This window comes from Schistocerca nitens, chromosome 2 (assembly GCF_023898315.1).
Source record: "Schistocerca nitens isolate TAMUIC-IGC-003100 chromosome 2, iqSchNite1.1, whole genome shotgun sequence".
Taxonomy (NCBI): domain Eukaryota; kingdom Metazoa; phylum Arthropoda; class Insecta; order Orthoptera; family Acrididae; genus Schistocerca; species Schistocerca nitens.
In genome coordinates, this window is record NC_064615.1 from 454,014,244 (window position 1) to 454,037,469 (window position 23,226).

The 23,226-nt window shown below is 38.7% G+C and overlaps 1 long non-coding RNA gene across 1 annotated transcript; it reads left to right on the forward strand.

Moving 5' to 3' along the window:
* Nucleotides 1-1,191: 1,191 nt before the first annotated feature.
* Nucleotides 1,192-8,624, forward strand: LOC126236332 (uncharacterized). The gene is made up of 2 exons (XR_007544895.1): nt 1,192-1,503; nt 7,774-8,624. It is a non-coding gene; the product is annotated as an uncharacterized LOC126236332 (long non-coding RNA).
* The last annotated feature ends 14,602 nt before the right edge of the window (nt 8,625-23,226 follow it).

Genomic DNA, 23,226 nt, shown 5'->3' on the forward strand with positions numbered 1-23,226 from the left:
TCAAAGAGATGGACTATAAGGAAAATTGTGGAAGAATTTCCACTCCAGAGTACATGGTATGAAGAGCAAAATGGAATATGGTATCTTAGTGACACCAAATTAAAATCAAAGTAAGACATTGTGTAAGAAAACATTTCAACATGTATATGATTCTTTACTGTTACAGTAATGAACCATATGATACCAGAGAAGAAAAGATTGTGTGTCTGTGACAGAAAATGGAGTTAAGAGTACATAAGCAGAAGTAAGCAGTATGTTGTAAAATCTTAAGGAACCGCGTGCATGTTTCAAAGATACCTACCTTGACCTAAATATTTGAGTCTCAAAATTCTGTTAGTTGTGGCCAAAGCGCTCTATTCTCGCAGGGGGGGGGGGGGAAGGGGGGGGGGGAGAGAGAGAGAGAGAGAGAGAGAGAGAGAGAGTGTGTGTGTGTGTGTGTGTGTGTGTGTGTGTGTGTGTGTGTGTGTGAGTGTGGTGGTGGTGGTGGTTAGTGTTTAACGTCCCGTCGACAACGAGGTCATTAGAGACGGAGCGCAAGCTCGGGTTAGGGAAGGATTGGGAAGGAAATCGGCCGTGCCCTTTCAAAGGAAACATCCCGGCATTTGCCTGAAACGATTTAGGGAAATCACGGAAAACCTAAATCAGGATGGCCGGAGACGGGATTGAACCGTCGTCCTCCCGAATGCGAGTCCAGTGTGCTAACCACTGCGCCACCTCGCTCGGTTGTGAGTGTGAGTGTTCATCCATCCATCACTTGACCTCTTTACAAACACATCCTGTTCCTTTATTCTGACATTAGCTGTTAATGAAATATGAAGAATGTCATAGCTGTCATACTGCAGTTTTGTTGATTGTGGGCAAGATTTTATTCCACTTCTTATTAATGTAGTGCATGTACCTGTAGTTTTGTACAGGTAAAATGTTGGTATCTCAGTTATGAAATGTACAGTATATTGTGTACTTTGCGGTGTTCCTTGTGTAATATGATTTTGATTTAATGTGTAAACCTTAAACTTTATTAAACAGATTTTTACATGACATGACATAAAATTGTATGTGATACTGTGAAATCTGTTCCACAGGACCACCTATGCACGTCATAAATTCCTTAAGTGAACTAGGCTATCATGTTGTGTGCAGCACTGGTGAAGCAGAAATTGTGTGGACATTGCAACGTGAAGTTTAACTTATTGTGGGCATTGCTGAAAATAGTAACTTGGATGCAAGTGAAACAGGAACGCACTTGGACTGAATGGGCTGTTCCAAGAGGAAGTGCATGTATGTGTGCATACTGTGATCACTGTGCCAAACTTTCACATCTGTTAACAGTCTGAATATACTCTGTTGAAACACCAGGAGACAAAATATGCAGTACAGAACCTGTAATTATGTCAGTTTCCTGATTCCATTGTATCCCAACAAATTATTGTATGCATGTCTGCTAACAGCACTTCTTATGCTAGAAGGGTGTTTTCATCATACAGAAAGCACCTTTTTGTGGAGGTAAGTTAAATTTCACTTGTTTTTTGGCAACAAATTATTAGGTATTTATTGAATGTGATTGAGTTTTCTTGAAATATTATCATATCATCATCGTCATTGCCATCACCACTATCATGCTAAAACAATTTTCATAGCCTTCCCCCCCCCCCCCCCCAAAAAAAAAAAAAAATACTTGTGAGGGATCTACACTGAATTACTGTTCTGTGAAGGCCTCGCTTTGTGGTGGTACAACATGCAGTGTGTGGTTTTCATGAGCAATAAAAAGGGCAGAAATGATATTTATGTTGATCTCTATTCCAATTTTCTGTAAAGGTTCCGAACTCTCGGAAACGAGGTGATGCAAAATGGTTTTTGATGTGTGTATGTTGATGGTTCTTTTCTTGTCTTCCCCACCCGCCATCTTTAGCCCATTCAGTCCTTTGTCCCGATTATTTTCTCTAAAACTCAGTTAAATAGAGTGGATGACTGAGTATTTCCTGGATTAGCTTTCTGGTCTTAGTCACCTTTATAACTTATTGTGTGTTGAAGAATGTTTACCTAGGGAGCCATAGGACTTTTTGAAGACGACAAATGTTACTATTATGTTTCTGAACTTACTTGACGTTAATATCTTTCTCAAGCATCAGATCTATTCACTGCGCATGATCTTCTCTTCCAGAACCCTCCTTGATGTTCTTCTATTTGTGAATGTATCCGAGGCTGCAACCAATTTCACGGGGCTTTGGATAGAATTTTTAATGTGACTAGGCATAGTAAAATTGTCTGCAGTTATTAGTTTGTGCTTTGCTCCTTTTCTTTTGGAAGGGCTGTGTTAAGGCTGGCATCCATTCTTCTAGCACTCCCTATTTCCCTGATGTTTTAGGTTATTTTGTGTATTTTGGTGTAATGTTTCAAACAAAGGAAAATCCTGGATGGAATGTAACAATAAACCCTAAACCCTCCTGGCCTCAACCTTAATTAGTCACTGTCCGCACCCATCCAGCCCCTTTCCTGTTCCCATTGCAGCACTACACAGCCATCAGTCCACCATCACACCCAGTCTTTTTATATATCTCCTTTTCCACTACTCGCTACTCCCCCCCCCCCTCCGCCCTCCATCTAACCTGCAGCATTTCACTGGCCACCCCCACCCTATTATCCCTCCCCCTCCCCACACTGGCCTCCCCCTTACCCCAACCAGATGCCATTCCCATCAGGCACTGGTCACTGGTTCTGCTGCTTGCAGTGTAATTTCAGTTGCCTGAGATTGTGTGTGTGTGTGTGTGTGTGTGTAACCTTTATTCTGTTTTCTATGGGCCTATCGCATGTCAGGTCGCACTATCTGTATTTCCATTCTTTTGGTGATGAGCCAATTATCAGTCTTTCATTTTTTCTACAGTTCTGTCTACCCATTATTCAAAATTTTCTTAATTTTTTCTGTTGTGTCCCTCTTGTTTAATTTTAGTCACTGTGAGTCTGCTCTGAAAGCGTTGTTGGAGTGATGATTTTCTGATTGTGAGGTGAAACTTATTACAGAGTATGGTATTGATTTGTGTACTAAAAATCCTGTTCCAAAGGGTTTGAAGTTTTTCTGAAATGGCTGTGACATATTTCCCCTTGTAATTCTGTAATTATCCAACTTACGTGATTCTCATTTGAGAATTGTATTACCTGTATTGTCAGTATTTTGATTACAAATTTATCCATGGTGTTTGAGAGTTTCAATTTATCTAGTTTCATTTGGGGGGGGGGGGGGTGTTCATGTTCAGTAATCCTGTGTAAAATATTCTATTAGTCTTAGAGCAACCACAGTGTCGTCCTGGATAGTGGGTGTTAACCTGATCAAATATTTTGTACATTTATAAAGCAGCTCAGATTCCTTTCTTCATGACCTGCTTGATCCATGGGAATCAGATCTCTTAATCAGTCTTATTGATTAGGGCCCAAGGTAGTGAAATCTTTCCCGATTTACTGTATTGATTACTGTTTTGTGCTAAAGCTTTGGAGGTGAAGTCCCACAGAACACAATTTTAACTGTGGTTTTGAGTTCTGTAAGATTAAATTTTCATTAATTATAGTTTGGAAAATCGTCTTTTGTTTGAGACTGTTATCAAACTGTGAGATACAACATTGTCCATTAATGTTTTGCTTATAAAACCTATGAAAAGCATTGTAGTGTTGACTTAACAATAACCAGGCTTTGTCATATGTGGCCATACAGAATAGAGTATTATTACTGTGTGCTTGGTAAGAAGTGGTCAGAGGTAGGAATGCTCTTCACTGCTTGTCTGTTGTAATTAGTGCCAAATGATACACACATTATTGAACTCTGCCTTATAGCCAGAGGGCACCATTATCAAGACTGATTCCTTGAACCAGCGGATGACTATTAGAGCTAAAAGCTTGCAAAACTTTGTCAGTTATGACTGGATACTTACTTGGACAGATCATATCATTGTTTTATACCTTCTGAAAACAAAATGAACACTTCATGTTATTGTGCTTTATCCTTTGATCAAAATGGTTATTTAATCAACAAGAATCATTTTGGGTTCGTGTTTCTGGCATTACGTTAATCACGCTTGATTTTCAGCAGTTATTTTCACTAGTATGTCTTCAGTATACAAGTAATGCTTATAGTTCCTTATTAAGATCTTTTTCTTGTGTAACAAGCAAAGAATTATTGGTTTCACAGAACAGAAATCTAGTGATCATCCAGCTTTGATACTTAATTATCAATATTTTTGGTTGATTGTGAATAAGGCCTTTATACAAGGGGTGTTTGAAAAGTCCGCACAAAAATAAAAACTACTTACGTGTTTGGGGTAAACCTTTTCTATTTTTTGACATAGTCTCCTTTTAGGCTCATACACTTCAACACTGTTCTAATTTGTTGATCCCTTCCAAATAATAGGAATTGTCCAAGTCTGCAAAATAGCTATTAGTTGCTGCAATCACATCCTCGTTTGAATAAAATCTTTGTTCCACCAGCCATTTCTTCAAATTGGGGAACAAATAGTAGTCCGAGGGAGCCAAGCCTGGCGAATAGGGGGATGTGAAACGAATTAGAATCATATTTCCAATAATTTTTCTACCACAACTGCTGAGGTGTGTGCTGGTGCATTGTTGTGATGGAAAAGGACTGTTTTGCAGTCCAGCTGCCGGTGTTTTTCTTGCAGCTCGGTTTTCAAACGGTCCAATAATGACGAATACTATGCACCTGTAATAGTTTTGCCTTTTTCCAGATAGTCAATGAGGATTAACCCTTGTGAATCCCAAAAGAGTCGCCATAACCTTTCCAGCTGAAGGAATGGTCTTTGCCTTTTTTGGTGCAGATCCTTCCTTGGTAACCCATTGTTTAGATTGGTGTTCTGTCTCAGGAGTATAGTAATGTATCCATGTTTCATCCGCAGTGACTAAACGAGGCTTAAAGTCCTGTGGATTTCTTCCTGAACAGCTGCAAACCATCCTTTCAACACTTTTTGGTCAAGTGTGAGCAATCGCACAACCCATCTTGCGGATAGCTTTCTCAGGTCCAAATGCTTATGCAAAATATCATGTACCTATTCATTCGAGATGCTCACAGCACTAGCAATCTCAGGCACCTTATCTCTTCTGTCATCCATCACCATATCATGGATTTTATCAATGATTTCTGGAGTCGTAACCTCCACAGGGTGTCCAGAATGTTCAGCATCACTTGTGCCCATATGGCCACTCCGAAAATTTTAAAACCACTTGTAAACTGTACTAATCGAAGGTGCAGAGTCACTATAATGTTTATCAAGCTTCTCTTTAGTCTCCTGAGGCGTTTTGCCTTTAATAAAGTAATGTTTAATCACCACATGAAATTCTTTTTCATCCATTTTTTGACAATCACTTGACTTCCTTGATTCACATGAATTCCAAACACAAGGAAATAGACCAATGTGGCTGAAACTTGGGTGTGCGTTCTTTCCAAAGATGCTAACAACTAAACATGACCTTGATACGTGCTAGTGGTGCCATCTCTCAGACTTTGCAGGGACTTTTCAAATGCCCCTCATAAATGTACAAAATATTTGAGAGGGTGAACACCTGCTGTCCAGACTGGCACTGTGGTTGCTGGTCCTATGCTCCTATTGTGGGTTTTGATTACCCATTAACTGCCTAGCCTGACTGCCACACATTTGTTTTCATAATTATTTGTTGGTACGTGAAAATAAAGCTTTAAGCTTCGAAACTGGTTGGGGAATAAATTTAGAAAATTGCTAGCAACTGAATCAGATTTTTTCTTTAGAATGTTTTTGTTGCCCATGCATTTAATGTGGGCATATCATTTAGGATTCAGTGTGGACATATGAAGCATTATTAAGTTTGTACTTGGCTTTGTCAGACTGAAATGGTGAGGTGTAAAAGTTACAAACTGGATTTTTGTAGGATTGTGGTATTACTTGATTGTTATATTGATATGGACAAGAGCCTTGTCAGTGTGTTTTTGCAGAACATAGAAAAACAAATCCATTAGTGTTTGGGATCATTCAAAAAATGAAGTTGAGTGCTTTACCAGTTTCATATAGAACAGCAGCCAGATATAAACTTCTGTTGATAATGTTAGTAGACATTAGCATTTAATACTCATATACTTCAGTATCGTCTACAGCACAGGAGTGAATATGTATTTCTAACCATTTTTTGTGTACCTAATCTGGCTTTTATTGTGTACTGTATATTGTATGTAACCTCTTCAGCTAACTGATTCTCCCTTCTTTTGATGCACTAGTTTTCCTGTGCTGTTTAAAATTATTCTGCTACAGTGTTCCTTTAAAAATATTCATTTCTGCACATCCTAAAAAAAAAAATTAAAAAAAAATGGTCATAATCTACTCGGTCTTGGTAATTATTCTTCTTCTGGAGTTTTCTGTTTCGAACCTTGGTTGCAATTTGATATTAGCACTGATCAGTTGTCTACATAGACAATATTAGTTGGACCCATAATTTAACACAATTTAATTTGGGATGTCCTAATGCTGGTCTCTTTGTTTTGTGATTCAAATTGAAGTTAATGCCAAATGACAGATTGCAGAAGATGAATGAGTAAGCCAGCAGACAACCCTTAAATATTTATGCTAGCAACTTCATTTTAAAAGATCTCTCTCAGCATTCCAGTGGACAGTCTTTATTTTTCCTTGCCAATTTAAGACATAGTAGTTGCTGTAATTAACTCTTTATCATTGTTCATTGTTTCTATTAAGAGAGCCATTACTCCTATTTACTAGTACTTTCCCTTCATTTCCAGAGCAACACTAATATAGTGACATCTTCCTTTCAAGGATTAACCTGTTGCCTGTTCCGAACCCACAAACAAAATCTTTCCCATCTTTTTGAAGTCTTCCAGTATCTCTCTTTTCATTCTGCTTGTAGTTGAGGATCTTCTGGGGAATTCTGTGACCTGGTATTCTCATGAGGTGTTATCTCCAATCTTCACAATATTTTTTGATCTTTTTCATTCATGAATATTTAATTTGTTTTGATATTTTCTTGTCTAATCATCTCTCTTCTTGTGCAGCTGTTTGTCTCCCTTAGGAACCTCGTCTCTGCTGTTTGAAAATTTTGCTACTTTAGGATAACACAGGAACTGCTATCACTTTATAGAATTTCATGATGATCTCTTTTTGTACTTTCTGGCCCAATGTTCTGCAAATGGTACCACAGACAACTTGGAATTTGTGTATTTTATTTTCAGTATTGGAGTCAAAATCAAAACTTACAGTACAGCCTAAATAAGAGATTTGACAGGCTTGTTCTAAAACTGAATTATCCAAAACAATTTTGGTTAATGACTGGAACACCATTGTTTTCTTTTCATTACTAGAAATTTTTAAGTTGTTTCACTTGCATTTTTGATCAGCTGGTATACCAGTATTAGTGCTTTAAATGTAATAACTACAAATTGTAGTTTGAAATTTTATATACCAAAAGTAATTGGACTTGAGAGGCATTCTAAATCTTTTTACAATACATATACATCATCTAAGATTTGTGATGTTTTCGCAAGATGATGGAAATGCTGTTTCTTGTAGTCATAGGGTAATAGTGATTATTTTCGATCAGGATTAATGTTAGTGTCCACCAATTTCCAAGCCATCTATATTGCAAACTGCATAGAAGCGTAAATGATCAGTGTGTATTGTCTCGTACTCAGTGTTCATGAGTATAATGGGTCTCTTAGGAAAAAGTTGTGGACTTATCTTTTATTTTTTTGTGATATTTTTCAAAACCGTTTCATGTCTTGTAAAATTCTTATTCTAGGTACTGCTGCTTATTAGAAATGTGCTATTATTTACATCAACTGGAAATGGCTGATAAACAAAGAACATTTAGTGCTACATAATCAATTGTCAATTTTTAAGTGAATTGTACAGAAATTGTAAAGATTATTGTTGAAGAAAACAAATTTGTGTTTAGTGTATGTGGCAGATTTAACCTAGACTATAAAATTGTTAACTTCTAAAAATGATTTTTTTGGTTTCTAAATATGAGAAATTCTAATGTCCTTCCTGTTGTTAAGAGTTTGTCTGTTTTTTGACTTGTCTGAACTGCAAGACCTACTACATGCACAATTATTCACAATATCTGGGTATGTAAAATTAACACACAATCATAGATGCTATCTCTGGTTAAATGGTTTGCTTGAAATACAATATACACATAGTGTGTGGTTTAAATGGTTTAAAATGGAAGAAAAGCTTACCTTTTCACAAATCTGCTATGTTACCTATTTAACATGAACAACTGATACAGTCTGTAATTTGTCATTTTGGTATGATGTGTATACTTTGGCCCAAAGAAATATACTGCCAAAGAAGTTGATGCTATGCAAGAACAAAAAAAGTATGTTATTTTCAACAAGTAAGGAAAATACTGGAATTGCGTGTATAGAAGAGATCAATTTAAACTTCTTGTAAGGACCACTTAAATGAATTTATAGTTTTGTTTGTTGGATTAATTGTTAAGAATAATTATTAAAATGAAGCTTATTGTAATTTAATGTTTGTACATTATAATTGTAGAATGTTTGTATAATTGATTATTCAATGAGTTACTTTTTATACTCTTCCATACTCTGATACAAATTGGTAATAAAAAATTTGGTACTATCAGCTTCTTCAAAATGTTCTGCAGTCCTGGAGTCCATCCAGATTTCATGTTATTGTAAAGTGTCCAAAACTAAAATAACTCAAAATAGTTATCAGCATACATTATAGGGAAACACATTATTTTTTTTATGGCTAATAATTCCTCTCCCAGATCAGGACGATTTCCTGTTTAAAGAGAGTATAATGGTAAGGGGTATTCCATGTTTAGTCTCTTCAAAACCCATCTTTGTTTATATTATTGCCTGTCAATGATGTAATTTTTGCCAATGAATTGCAATCAGATTTAAAAAAAAAAATTAAAAAAAAACACTGTAAGCTCTATTTTCAGTAGCCAGTGACCTTTCCTGATAAAAATAATTTTTATGTAGATTCCTTTTAATATTGTTCATACTGTTTGTAATTCCATATAAAATTCTCATATATGCAGAATGGAAAACTTGCCACATAATAAATAAATAAATAACTCATTGAGTCTGTAGAGATCACATTGATAGAAATCAGAACAGAACATTTAAGTTTGGCCGAGTAAGTGTGTCAGAAAAGGTTGTTGTTAATATTCTAACTAGAAAAACTTATGGATTCTATAGAGAACACTTTATAAATGAAGAGGAACTAAAAAAAGTGGCTATAATAGCTGACAGAATAGTAAAAATGAATCCCCATCGTGAAAAATGAGGCTTGTAGCGAACAGGATGTTCTGGTAGCTATGAGTGAAATAATTACAAGAATTTCAGGGCTAGAACAACAAATAACTGCAATGTCAACTGTTATCGAGGCAGGTCTCGCCGTAGAAGCTTTGACCACTCATGTGGTAAAAGACACAGTAAGTCTCGAAATAAAACCCCAAGGGCAAGAACTGTTATTACCATTTTTGTTTCAGGCAGCACTACAGACTTGAAAAATGCACATCTCCATGTAAGTGGTCCATGAAGGGAAACACAGATCAGCAGCTGAATTAGCAACAAGTTCTGCTACCTGAAGCAGTGGCCACAAAACCTGTCTGTTTGTAGTTGACAGTGGAGATGTAATTCCAACTAATTCAAAGGTTTATGCTTAGTCACCATATAAATTGTATGCTGCTAATGGTACTGAAATTATTAGATTGGGGGATCGAACTTTGTACTGTCAGTCACAGTATCCAGATATAACTAAACCTGATTTGGTGCCTGGTGCAATTAAACATGGTGCCAAATACAATATTACCATTTTTCTGGGGTAAAACAGTTAGACCCAATGCCTATGGAAATGGCAAAAAAAGAACTTAAATTCATGTTGGTCAGTGGCATCATTAGACCATCTAAATGTGTGTGGGTCAATCCTCTTTACATGGTACCCAAGAAGGATGGCTCAATACGTCAATGTGGAGATTACAAATGGTTAAATGAGACCGTTCCTGTACCTAGAACAGATTTCCACTGGATTCTGCACGAGACAAACATTTTTCTAAAACTGCTCTATTTCAGTCTTAAACCGTTAAAACATAAAACACTGAAAAATATTTGTACGAATACATATAAAGTTAGGACCAAAATTTAACATCACTATGCCATTCCAATGCAAATTAAAAATTAAAAAACTAATACTACTTACATTTTTGGTGTAATTAACTTTAAGTGAAGTCGTCATAAAGATCTTTTAAACTGGGTATCCCAGTATGCAGATAAGTACAAAATCACAAACATATATGGCACACAGGTAGCAACCATATTTTCCAACATAGAATAAACATCAGTGCAGTCATTACATGTGCAATCTGAAAATATACTATCCAAATTACTGGTTGACTGAAGGTCAAAGATGAACAGCAGAGGTTGTAACTCTATGTTGCATATTGCATGATTATGCAAAGATCACAGGTACATAAAATGGAAACTCCTTCATACTTCTGTGGAAGAACAGTGTAATTGGTGAATACAGGGTGTAAACAATGTGCCTGTAGCATGAAAATGACATTATGAAATGAGTACCTTACATCATATATTGGTTTCAATGAACACCCATCCATCAGTGCAGTGTTAAAACAGTGACAGAAATCAACCATCTTGTGGGGTGGCGGGTGGAAAATGAAGTTATTACTCTATTATTTGTTTGTTGCTGTTCTCAAAACAGGCTCTCTAACTAAAATTTTGGCAACCAGAAAGTGATTAGTAAAAACATGATGTCTGCAATTAAAAGTTCACTGTGCCCACTCTGGTGGAAAATAAAAGTAATAGATTATTGAAGTTCATTACTCTGAGGATTTAGGATGATGTCTGGGATTCACAGAAAATGCAGTTTACTATAACAATTTTCACTACATTCTGAAAACGATAAAGCATAAAATTCCAGACAAATGATTACCCACATCAGCTATTGTACTATCAGAGCTGTTCAGAGTCTATTGCACGGATCCTATTATCCCTAGGTAACGAAACTGTTCAATAATCCTTATAGATGTAAATGTTCAAAGTGAATGCTCACCAAAATTGATAATTAACACTTTACCCCATTGCGAACTCATTGTTAAGTGCATATCGAGTTACGTAATATGGCATCCAAGGCTGTTCCTTGCAACTGCACCAACGCGATGCGGCTTTTGACATGGAGTGCACGCTGATACGAATCTAGAAGAGAACTGGGGCCTTACTCTAGCTCGCACGCTCTTATTTATATAGCCGCGGTGCGGACCACCGAAGGCGCAGCCAACAATATTTACCTTACTGACTAGCCGCTGGGCTAGCAAAACACCACTTCAAGTTACTAAATAATTAATTGCTTCATTCGCTGAAGGTCAATGAAGCTCTTGATTTAATTGTGCAATCAGCACACAGGTTAGTAACTATAATAAAATTCTAATGTGGCTAGGTTAAATACTTTTGGGGGGAGAATTATTTTAATTGGACTGCATGCAATAGATGAACTCTGAACTTGCCCTTTGGAGAGATGCTACAGCTATAGTTTTATAGCTACCTTTTTGAAACTTCTCACATCTTTGTTATTATAGCGTATCTCCCTTCTACCTAAAGCTAAAAATCCTAGCTTAATCTAATCACTTACTTAATCTATCTTGCTTCCAAACTTTTAGGACACAAAAACAGAAAATCATGAATTTCAACCAAAATAGTACTTTGTGAGATCCAGCATGCTGTTTCCATTAAATTACAATGAAAGAGGAATCCGAATATAAATTTGAAGTTTCTAGCTCCATCCGGTTACGCTGATGATTTTTACGTAAAATGTCCAAATTTCTAAAACTGTTTGTTACCAAACTGAAACTTAACACATTATTATTTTAGCATCACTCCTGACATGCTATCAACTTTTCAGATTATTTACTTTATTTTTAAGGTATTGCGCAACATTCGTGATGTCATAGCTAGTTACAGTGGACTAGGCTGGCACACAATGAAAAGCATATGAATTTTATATGGTGTAAGTAGGCTGCTTCCCTACAGTCTGTCGAACCCTAGTATAAATAAAGTGGGTCTGTGTGATACATAAACATGGTACACAAAATTACAAAAGTTTGCCATTAATATATTGTGTGTTGTAACAAGTATGTTGTAGAAGAGATGAGAGATGCAATGCATTAAATATAAGATATTAAATGTACAATTCATATAGTGGCTGGATGTTCCTAAATATGGAAGGGGGAGGGGTGGAATGGATTCGAGAATAAAATGTTGTTGAATGGTGCTAGGGAGTTGATAGGAAAGCTGTCAGTGAGATAAAAGTAGAACTATGAAAGTGGGAAGTGGGCAGGGAGGGGGGGGGGGGGGGCGGAGACAGGGAACTGGGAATGAAATGGGTGGGTAAGAAATCAGATAAGTGGTGGAAAAGATATCAATGAAATGGAACCTAACAACTAGTGTGAGATATGGAGGGGGTAGAGGGAGGTGGTTACAGAGGTGCAAAAGCACTGAAGTCAACTTGGCGACAAACGATGTTAACGGGTTACAGTAGTCCGTAAGTAGGAAGCAACCCACTTTTGGAAGGTTTTTTGATGGTTTGTGTAGTTCAGAATCGTACTGATCCTGTGCTATCTACGATGCGAGCCGCAAACTAGCACTTCTACCTGATGGGTGGAATTGTTTGTCCCATGGGGCTGAGGGAAAGGCATGGAGTGCATGTGTCTTTCATGATGCCAAAGAAATCAAGCCATTGATGTTTTGTTTTTATTATACTATTGTTCAAGAGTCCTGTGTGAGATGCACACATGACAGCATCTAGCTGGAATGCAACACGTGTAGTCAGTTGATTAAAGGAAGTTAGTTGTACATTATAGGAAATACATTAGGTTCAACTTCTCCAAGTGTGTTATTCTACTGGAACAAGAAAAATCTTTCAGCATCTTCAATCCAAAAATGATGCTTCCAGCATGTATGGCAACTGTGAGAAAAAGTAAGAGGAGCATAAATCCTAGCAATATACAGAAGTTACGGATCAACTACTGGGCTGTTTAAATGGCCTGTTCCTAACACCCCAATTAGGAAAACATTTCAAGTTCATTAGTTCACAATAATTCATTAAAGTAATGTGTGGGCATAGAAGGTGGGGGGTGGTGGGGTTGTAAAGAGTAGCAACTGGGGGAACATCACAGAATATGGAATGTATGGCCAGGCATAAATTACCGTATTTACTTGAATCTAAGCCGCACTCGAATCTAAGCCGCACCTGAAAAATGAGACTCGAAATAAGGGGAAAAAAAAATTCCCGAATCTAAGCTGCACCTGAAATTTGAGACTCGAAATTCAAGGGGAGAGAAAAGTTTTAGGCCGCACCTCCAAATCGAAACAAAGTTGGTCCATTGTAATATGAGACACAATTTAGGTCGAATGAAAGACGATACAGCTACAGTAGTTTGGTTCGAGTCGTAAGCTTAGCAGTTCAGCTTTACCAGGTAGCCATTGCTATGCGTCAGGCGCTCTGTCCGTATTTATACGGGTACCCTTCCTTTTTCACGTGCTTCGTCTGGTTTGAATAGATTGCTTATTTTGCTTTGATCTAATAAGTGCAGTTTTCTTTGTTATAGGTGTTTACGTCACTCTAAGCTGAAAATGCATTACTGTACTGTGTCATGCATTGTTTGTCGCATTTTGATAGTGCATGTTTACAGCCTGTCGCCACTCGCGGCATGACTTGCTTTTGTGCGCGCTACCGCCACTTAAAAAAAAGGAGGAATCGTCTCATTAGCGAAGCAATGGCAAGAGACTGCTATTTGTTGTTACTTACACTGCTGCTTTCTTTGATAATGATCAACAATAACCAAATAATAGACTGCGTATGATAGAACATGTTCTGAATGAGAGTTTAGCAAAAATTTTTCTCCATTTGAAAATCTTTTTGGCCGCTTCTTTAGTACATCAAATTCTGCACAGAAATTAGTCATCTTACATTTAAAATCTAGTCAGTTGCCATGCTTCATTTCTGACTGTATTCCGCGTTTGCTGTTGTCTCACTCTAGTTTCGTAGTTTATTAGGCAGACAGGATTTAAATGAGATAGCAGCAAACACGAATGAATACATGGCAAAATGTTTATATTCGTATTATTCTTATGGTGAAGAGAATACTGCATGTGACTCACATTTCATCAGGTTCCTATTAGCAACCATCTCTTCTCACAGGTAGGAAAAAACTCGGAACGTAGAGTTGGCCATATTGATAAACATCCCTAACAGTCTTGCCAGTCGGATTTTCATAGTACATTGAAATTCTGCTACATTCGAAGATGAACAATACGGAATTTGTATTTAATTCGTTGGATAATGTATGAAAATGCAGTGGTCGAAACTCGGGGCGGAGAGAAAAAAAAAAAGCTCGTCTTCTACTTTTTTTTTTTTCTTTTTTTTTTTCTCCCTGATGCAGAGGTTTTGGCGCCAGTATTTATCTTTGTGCCCACAAAGCATGCTTGTGTGGCGCTACATATATTCGATGGCAGAAGTTAGTTGTGGCAGCACCTACCAACATTTTTCAGAAATTCCGCTTGCTTTGCACTCGATTCTAAGCCGCAGGCGGTTTTTTGGATTACAAAAACCGGAAAAAAAGTGCGGCTTAGATTCGAGTAAATACGGTAACCATAATAATGTAATATAAGAAAGTATAATGTTACATAATTCATATTGCAACATAAGTCATAAATGCTGAAGTATGGAACCTTATCCCAAATATGGAAATATTAAAATCTGATACAGTAAGCGAGTCAAATTTATTGTACTACTGATGAACTGGTATACAGGAACATATAGTTATATTACAGGGTGATTCAAAAAGAATACCACAACTTTAGGAATTTAAAACGCTGCAACGACAAAAGGCAGAGCTAAGCACTATCTGTCGGCGAATTAAGGGAGCTATAAAGTTTCATTTAGTTGTACATTTGTTCGCTTGAGGCGCTGTTGACTAGGCGTCAGCGTCAGTTGATGCTAAGATGGCGACTGCTGAACAGAAAGCTTTTTGTGTTATTGAGTACGGTAGAAGGGAATCGACGACAGTTGTTCAGCATGCATTTCGAACGAAGTATGGTGTTAAACCTCCTGATAGGTGGTGTATAAAACATTGGTATAAACAGTTAACAGAGAATGGGTGTTTGTGCAAAGGGAAAAGTTCCGGACGGCCGAGAACGAGTGATGAAAATGTAGCACGCATCCAGCAAGCATTTGTTCGCAGCCCAGGAAAATCGACTCTCAGAGCTAGCAGAGAGCTGCAAATTCCACAATCAACTGTATGGAGAGTCCTACGAAAAAGGTTAGTTATGAAACCTGAACGTCAACTACCCGAGGCGATGGATCGGCCGCCAGGCAGCCCGTGACAGAGCACTTCATCACTGGCCTCCAAGAAGCCCTGATCTTACCCCCCTGCGATTTTTTTCTTATGGGGGTATGTTAAGGATATGGTGTTCGGCCACCTCTCCCAGCTACCATTGATGATTTGAAACGAGAAATAACAGCAGCTATCCAAACTGTTATGCCTGATATGCTACAGAGAGTGTGGAACGAGTTGGAGTATCGGGTTGATATTGCTCGTGTGTCTGGAGGGGGCCATATTGAACATCTCTGAACTTGTTTTTGAGTGAAAAAAAACCTTTTTAAATACTCTTTGTAATGATGTATAACAGAAGGTTATATTATGTTTGTTTCATTAAATACACATTTTTAAAGTTGTGGTATTCTTTTTGAATCACCCTGTATATAAAATATTGAAAAGATGAATGCAGGATATAAACATGTACAGGCTGCTGACTTTCAAAGTTACATACCATATAAGATGCTGTGGACTAGAAGATTCACCTTAATTTGTATGCAATTTTTAAAAAAATGACATTTTTACCATTTTTATTAGAGTGTGCAGCCAGACTAAAAATAAAACTGAACTGACCTTTAAAATCCCTCAAAATTTTCATATAAACTTTCTCCTCCTCCTCTTTGTTGTCCTCTTCATGTATGATATTTTCCACTGCCATGTAGAGCGTTACTTATGCTGCATTTCTTTATAGATTTAACAGTAATGACTTTTCTCACTCTAGACCATAACTGTTTTATCCACTGGCACACTTGTTTGATTGTAGGTTGTTTTAAAGCTCCATTCGGCATGAATTCCTATTGGGTTTCATCTATCATCTGTTTGTTCCATTCTTCACTTTAAATGGTTTATTTATTGAATCATCGAGTGGTTGCAATTGTGAAGTAAATCCTCCCAGAATAACAGCAAGCTCTGTATGTCTGCGTCTTAATTTCTCTTTCACAGAATTTTTCAAATGTCTATTAACCTGATGTAGCACGAGAAGAGAACTATTCTTCAATAAAGCACCTTTCTTTCTCTTCTACACTCTGTTAATCCATAATTTTATACCAGCCTTGTCCATGCAATGCTTGTCATGTACGCGAACACCACCTGGTGATATTTCAGGTTTTGGCATTGTTTTGTGCTTGAAAATGATCATTGTATCAAGTTTAATACTGTCAACACAACATGAAAGGACAACAGTGAAGTGCATTTTTCACGTCCACTTTTTTTGTAGTTAGTTTTAGCACTTTTCATGGCATCAGTTGTCTTACTCGGCACGTGAAAACTTCCCCACCCACCCTGATTTATGTCGACCTGGCTGTCCACCTAGTTCCCTGTATTGCTTGCAGCTTTGCTCCTTCTGCCCGTTCTCTTTCATCCTTTTTGGCATTTAGGTCCCCACTTGAGGTTTGACCTCCACTTCTAAAATTTTCTGTTTTTAGTGTGAGGCGTTTGGGGAAGAACTCCCTCCCTAGCATCTATGGCATGGATTCCTCTCCCGTCTTAATTCCCCTCTTCCTTCCCTGCCACAGCCTCCATCCAGCCCCGCTAGGTCACTAGTACATGTAGCCAGTCTATTCGGTGGGGCTGTTGTGTACCCATCTGGCTCAGCTCTGAGACAACATGGGTATCACACAACTGATATCTGAGCTGTTCCCTCCCCATGTATGCCAAGGAGTGGTTACTTGTCTTCCTGGAGCATCAGAACTTCTGGCAATGGCCACAGTGCCAGGCAGCTTTCTGTGGCTGGTTGGCACCCATGGGGTGAGCCCCTGACCAGAGTAGGTGGTATCAGGGCAGATGCTTGGAGCACGAAGCATATCAAGCTGCAAAAATCTGGCCATTCTCAAACAGCAAACTCTTTGAATGCTGAAGGATCACTGAATGCTTCTTCGTATAACCTGACAGCCTTCCCTTCCCTGACTACACCCTGGGAGGAGGGCCAGGCTCGCCGTCTTCGGATGAAACACTTTCCCTGCTACATCATCCCTCTAGGATGGACGGGGACACATTCACCACCACATTGTTTTTTTATGGAGAATATCAAGGACAAGTTTGGTGAACTGGACTCCCTCAGTAAGATGCGGTTGGCCCCTGTGTTGATCAAAACTGCTTTTGCTGCCCAATCTGCAACTCTTCGTGCTTGTGATCATGCTGGCAATGTCCTGGTCAGATTTACTCTGAATTTGGTCTAGGGAGTGATTTCTCATACTAATCTCATCGTGCAAACTGATGAAGAATTCTTGGCTAATCTGGAGTGATACAGCATTCATTTTGTTCCATGTGTGCAGAAGGGTTGGAAAGACAGCTGCACAGATACCAGCACCTTCATTCTGGGTTTTGAGGGGGATACCCTCCCAGAGAAGGTCAAGGATATGTGCTACAGATGTGATGTGAAGCTGTATATGTCATCATCCATGACATGCTTTCAATGCTTGTATTTTGGGCACGTCTTTCCACTGTATAGCGGACCCTCTGTGTGGTGACTGTGACCACCCACTCCATGAGGGAAGTCCGCGTTCCGCCACCTGTGTGTGTGTCAATTGTCATGACCGCCACACTCCTTACTTGCCAGATTGCCCAGCTGACAAGAGAGAAGATCACTGTCTTATCCTGAGGCTTGCCAAAAATATGACAGACTCCATCCCGTGTCACTTTCTTTAACTTTTGCCTCTGTTACATCATTTCCCCCTCCTATCTCTTCCTTACTCCAGCCCCCCCCCCCCCCGTCCCATGCAGCTCCACCACCCTCCCCTCCGGGAGCAGCTCTCCCTCCCCAGCCAAAAAAGTGCTCCTCCTTCTTCAGCACTGAAGAAGAAGAAGAAGAAGAAGAAGAATGCTTGCAATGATGACAGGGTGTATACGTGGACAAGGAAAAAAAATTCCCGGATCTCCCTGTTAAAAATACACTTTCTCCCGGGTGGGAAACACTTTCTCCCGGGTGAAAATACACTTTTTTCGTGTTAAGTGACAGTATACGTTCCCTCGGAACTGTGAAATTTATCAATCATTTGAATGGTTACGGTTTTATACAGCGGCTGGGAATTTCCCGGCACTTTAGAAAGCGAAACTCAGGGAGAAAACCACGTTTTGGAAAGTTCTTTGATGTGCAGCAACATATACGCACTGCATATTTTTGTATTACGAAAGTATAAATTCGAATGCACCAAAAACCGCATGTTACTTTCAGAAGCATTGAAATCGAGATTGCGATACTCTTTTGTAGGCCAGTCATAGCTCTTGTCACGTGATCTCGCCAGCCGATGACAGCGGATATTCGTAGCATAAGATGCCAATAGCAACATCACTATAAAGTAGTGCAAACACACAAACAGGAAAAGTTAATGGTTTAAATTAATATACATAATGTTGCTACAGGAAAACCAAACTTTTCATATATAATATTTGTTGTGAAGATTAATAAGCTACAAAAGAAACTAAGCTTTCACTTATAATGTCGATCTTTTTTGCGTTTTACACTTTTAAGACACATCACACAAATGTACCAGTAAAATGTTTAACGCCAACATAAATCTCTGATTGTCTCGGCTAGAAATTCTTCTAAATGGCTTGTCATCAAAGATTTGATTTTTAACACGTTCGCTGCGGTCGCCAGTGCGAGCCGCTAACGCGCGAGGCGGACGCTTGTAAGCGCACGTGCGCTGAGAGCTGAAATCATAGCCCTGCGAAACCTGTAAGTTTGTGGCGAATAAACTAGATGCCGCCAGCTGATTCGTTTGGAGTTCGTACGCTGGCTACCAGAGGCGCAGCGTTCCACTCAGTCAAAACAGTTCGGGGCTAGCTGCCAGGAGCGCTGCAATCACTTCTCTTTGCAGCCGCACGGCCTTCTATGATTTTTATTTCGAGGAAATAACTTTACATAGTTACCGACTTAGCTCGCCACTGTATCTTTTCATAATTCTTATGGATGAATAAAACTTTGTTCTGCAAGGGAAGTCAGCAGTTTCAAGTTATAATAAGATACTGCTGGAATTTATATTTCGTAATCCATACCTGGCTGAATACAAATTATGAACACGCCTAAATTTTGATCGCAAGACTAATGTCTAGTTTTGCGACAAATTCATGTTGTGCACGAACGTAATATTGGCAACGAATATAACGTCTGCGGAAGAGGTGCTAGATATAGAAATACAAGTACACTTTAGCTGCATGCCGATCATGTGATAAATGCTGCCTGCTGTCTGTCGCTTATAAGCGTTACATGCATTTATTGCAAACAATTCTAACAAAGCCCCTTATTTATTTATTGTATTGCTAACTGGACAGAAAATGCAATTCACACAAGTGACAAATCCACTCCATTGAAAAAGAATTAGTCGGAAAACACCAAAAGATTTATAAAACGAAGAAAAAGAAACAGGACTCGTCTGCAATGTGGTGCTATGGAAACCCAATCACAAATATATACATATTATAAAAATGACTGTATGTGTATGTATGTATGTTCCACATCTCCTCCTACTGGACCGATTTCAACGAAACTTGGTACACATATTCCTATTATCGGAAAACTATCACTGTAGGGGTAAGAACCACATACGACACATACGTCAGGAGATATGACGTCATGAACAATGTAATTCGTCAAAAACGGCCGCATCATGTGACGATATTCCACATCTGCTCCTAAACTAGTACACCGATTTCAATCAAATTTGGTACAAATCTTCTCTAAGGTAATGAATCATTTGCTATGGTAGCAAAAACTACTTACGATATATAGTTCAGGAGATATGACGTCATAAACAATTCTGTTCTTGAATAACCGCAACATCAGGTTTGTGATTTCTATTTATTATGTCATTACTACTAAAGCTATTCGCGACGAATTTTGCAGAGGATATGCATATATACCACTAAATGTAGCTTTGAAATTATATCATAGTATGACACGTAGTACAGGAGATATGACGTCAAAGCTATGAAACGCACGAAAATCCGTCCCACTATGCATGTGGTTGTAATGTATTACGTCTGTAATACCAACTCCATTTGCAACTCATTTTGCAGTTTCCTAATATTCTTCCCGGGGAACATGGAAAATTATATTCTTGTGGGACACATAGTACAGGAAATATTATGTCATGAAGATTGACCTGTGTGAAAACGGAACTGAGATGAATGGAAAATAGATAGCGATAGAACAGGAGGCGATGGACAGAGAGAGAAGAAGCAGATGGACTAAAATAAGACAGGAATGAATACACACCCGGGCAACGCCGGGCACTTCAGCTAGTAACAAATACGTTTTCAAGGTGTAGAGGTGATGTTTTTATAGCAAACCACAAATAAGTCCACATACGGTACTGTACAGAAACATCATATTCTGAGCAACCAATGTAACTATATTTACATGGCTATCAAATAAAACAAACACTTTACAAATCAAACACAAACAGATCTTCCTCTGTAGATACGACGTCCCATTACATTATGGATGTGTAATTGTGCAGCAGTTCAAACAGAATCCAGGTTGGTTTGGACACGTTATACACACGTATGGTGTATCCGTACGCTTGCCCCGTGCCGCGCACGTTTTACATCGCTTCCGCATAACTTGCTTCGTCCCTTCCGTTGCGTCCCGCTTTTGCACAACATGTGTGTCTTTACATTTGTTACGCACACCTTTTGTAACGTCCATTGGTGGAAGTAGTCCCTTTATTATTTGTATTCTATAATCATACAAAGTCATATTATGCCCTGAGTATTTATTATATAGGTAATGTGCATTGAACATTAGCATGTCAACTACATGGAAGAATAGTTTCTTTGGCCAGCGGATTGTCTTTCGTTCACATAAATAATAAGACAACATCTGGTCCTGCCTATCGGTCCCAGACATACAACTATTATATCTGATAATTGGCAGTGGTTTCGCGACTATTTGCTGGCGTGCATTCTGCACACGTTCCATTGTATTGGGGTATTCTGTGGAAATATAGGAGACCTCTCGTCTATCCTTCCATTTGCCGATCATTACCCCGTCCGAATATCGTGCTATGGTGTCCCCTTTCCCCAGCTTGGCGCATACCACGTCTTTAGGGGTATTTTTCCTATTTACCCTTAGTGTCCCGGTGCAATGTGTTTTTGCATGCAACAGGGTTTTAGCTAAGGCAAAGCTGTTGTAAAAATTGTCCATGTAAATGTGATGGCCAACATTCACCTTCTCTTCTAACAAATGCAATACTATCTTTTCAGCATGCCCTTTTCCCCCCATATCACCACGCATCCCCGTGTACACAGCGCATTTATTGATGAAGCCGTCTGGGTTATTTAGCATGTACAATTTGATGCCATACTTATTTCTTTTGTTTTTTATGTATTGTCTAAATGACAATCGTCCCCTCCAAAGAATCATTGATTCATCTAAAGAGAGATCCCTACCTGGATAATACACATTACACATTTTGTTGTTGAAATAATTCAATATAGGGCGTATCTTATACAGTCGATCATTTGGTTTCGGTTCTCCTGACTCTGGATTTTTTGCAAAATGCAATGCGCGTAAGATCAGCAAATATCTGTCTCTGCTCATACTCATCGTTATTCCTTTATTTTCGAACAGCGGATCCCTCTTCCAGTAGTCTTGTAGTCGGGCACATTTGACATTACCCATATGTAATGAAATCCCCAGGAAGACAAGTATTTCTTCTATACTTACGGGTTTCCAATTACTAATTCTAGAGCCCTCTTGTGTATTTGCGCTCGCAAATATATTCCGTGCGTTATCATTTGTTTCGTCAACTATGAGCTGCAGTATGTCATCTGTAACCAGTAGCCTAAAGAAATCCATTGGCGTATTGCCAGCAGGCTTCATCAGCAAACATTCTGCTTTCGTAAACGGGTGATACTGCATCCCATGTGGTTCTTCATGCCACGTAACACCTGGTTTGCTTACCTCTGCGAGCGCTGGTTCTTTATCGTCGGCGATTTCCTCATCATCGTCGCCCGTATCGTCCGATTCCGAACTGTCATGAAACATACTGGACAGTTCTGCTTCCACACTGTCATCACTGTGGTCTGTTTCTGCAGTCTCCAAATGCCAGTCACCCTCATCTGGTTCGTCCTCTCTGAACTCTACATCACTATCTTCTAACACACGTAGTAACTCATGGTCAGTATATTGGTCACTCTTCCTACACTTTTTCGCGTTCGAAGGCCCCGGTGTCGGTTCAGTCGCCGCCATTGCAAACAATGCACAACACAGACGACAAAAAACGAAAACACACAACTGCAGACAGGAACACGTTACGTGATATGTCGTTGGTTACTTGAACTAACACGAGTGCACAGCCGAACAAACTAAACTGAGAACTCTGCTAGTGAACGCGCCGCTTATATGCGTCAGCCGCAGCGAACATGTTGACGGCGTAGCGTAATGGTCAAGCGCATTGCTCACGAAACAGTCGACCTGGAATCAATCCCAGGTGCTTCCTAATTTTTTTCAATTGTTTTCATTCTTATTTTCCTTGGTTTCGTCAGATTTTTCAACTATTTACCGTAGAATTTAAATACGTATATTTATATAACTAGGCGAAAGTTTTAATGAAAATAAAGATTTTAAAGATTCTTGTGATTACGTGCGCTACTTTTTATTCATTACGACAGTAGAAGTTTTGCCATTTTTATGGTGACATATCATAGAAACATGTGAAACATATATGTTTCACTCTATGCACATTTTATGAAGGCATTGTTTGAGCAGTTACATTTCTCTGCAACATGCTTCATTGGAAAGCACACTTAATTCAAGTTTTAAAACTAAGGTGTTTCCTCTAATAGTTTGGATGCAAACCAAGCGTACTAGATCATAGGGGT